Here is a 1,812-nt window from a genome sequence, read left to right as displayed (position 1 = left end):
GTCAAATTCCCGCTCCACCCCTTCCCAGCTCTGCAACCCGGGGTGAGTTACCTCCGTTCTCTGTGCCCGCCCAAGTTCCCTTACATGAAAAACAGGGATTGTCAGGAAGGCTGATGAGACAGTGTGTCTGGTAATTGGAGGGGCGCTTGGTGCACAGTAAGTGGGGAGCGCACCTTAGCCATTGATACGCCCATTTCAGTGGTACCTTGTCACCAGCCCCTTTCAAGGGCTGAAGGGTTGGGGAAGCTGAGTCACGCAGGCTGGGTCGGAGCTGGCTACTCCTTGTCTGTGGGGTTTCCTGGAGCCCCTGGAAGCCCCTCTTCCTTCTGTTTCAGGGTCAGGCCACTGGGAGCCCGGGGTGGCGGGTGGCGGGAGCCTGCTGCTGCTGATGGTCCCTCCCAGTGGCCGTGACACGTGACTCTCCCAGGTCTGTGCCACTGGCGGGACAGAGGTGTGCAGAACTCACTCCCAGGTGGCGCTCCGCCCCTGACGCTGCGGCCCGGTTTCCAGAAAGAGTGGGGCAGCACCCACCCTGGCAGGGGCGCCTGGCTCTCCTCTGTGCTGGGCTCAAGCCCCAGGGCCAGGATCTCCGGTCAGCGCAGGCTGGGGGGCAGGGGTTGGCCAGAAATGCAGGGTAGACCATGCTGGCGTCCGTGTCCCCACAGGACGGCTGTGGGTCATCGCCATTCTGGGCTTGGCTTCTCCTCGGAAAGTTCTGCCTGCCCCGTCTGCCCTACCAGGAGAAAGACTGAGTGGGAATTGGGGGACGATACTGCTGGCTGGGGTAGTAACCCACCCTTTCTCCTACAGAACATCCCCTCCTGTGCTCCTCACCCTGGCCCCTGTGCCAGGCCCTGTGTTGACTACCGGACACATATTCACTTTGGCCAACTCTCCCTCCCCTCCCCACCCCGCCACTGCCATGGCCCTCAGGTCTTGTCCCCATGGTCTTAGGAGGACACTGAAGTTTGACGGTTTGAGCAACATGTCAAGGGCCATTCAGTTAGTAAGTGGTGAAGCTGGGATTTGAACCCAGGCTTATGGCTTCAGAACCAGGACATGAACCTTGTGGATTGAGGAAGACCTCAGATCTCCCAGAGCCACCTGTGGGCCACTGGAGGTGGGCCCAGGCTCAGCATTCTCTGCCCCTGCACCACCCCCCCACCCCTGCCATCAGCCCCCAGCCCAGAGAGACAGCAGCCCCTCCCAGCAGCCTGTCTGCCCTGTGCCCGTCAGCTGGCAAGGCTAGCTGTTCTGCCCCACAGGAAGCCCTGGGGCCTGATGGGAGGAGAGGGGCACGTCCAGCATCAGAGGGGACTTTGTGCAGAGTTGGAAGAGCACAGTCAGCGAGCCTCCTCCTTCTGGGGGTTGATGACAGCCCATGCCTCTGTCCACGGGCGCTTAGGGGGACGAGTGGATCATGGAAGCACCTGTCATTACTTTGCCAATGGGTCACCCCCCAATCCTGCAAAGAGAGGGAACCCAGGGTGGATAGAGGTTTGGCCTATAAACAAAAGCAGTGGGTTGGTCCAGCTGCTATTGGCATGGAGGGCCTGATCCAGGGACATCCTCTCCCCCCCTTAGTCTACCTGCAGTCCTACTGCTCAGCCAGATGGAGCTAGTAGTTTTGTGACCCCCCCCCAAAATAGTCCATGCTCTCCTCCACAATGCTCTTTCTTTTTTTTTTTTTTTTTTTTTTTTTTTTAAGCAGGCTCCCTGCCGAGCAGAGAGCCCGATGTGAGGCTCGATCCCAGGACCCTGGGACCATGACCTGAGCCGAAGGCAGAGGCTTCAACCACTGAGCCACCCAGG

Source organism: Enhydra lutris, unplaced genomic scaffold (assembly GCF_002288905.1).
Source record: "Enhydra lutris kenyoni isolate GAN:26980312 unplaced genomic scaffold, ASM228890v2 scaffoldscaffold25, whole genome shotgun sequence".
Classification (NCBI taxonomy): Eukaryota; Metazoa; Chordata; class Mammalia; order Carnivora; family Mustelidae; genus Enhydra; species Enhydra lutris.
This window is presented reverse-complemented; position numbering follows the sequence as displayed.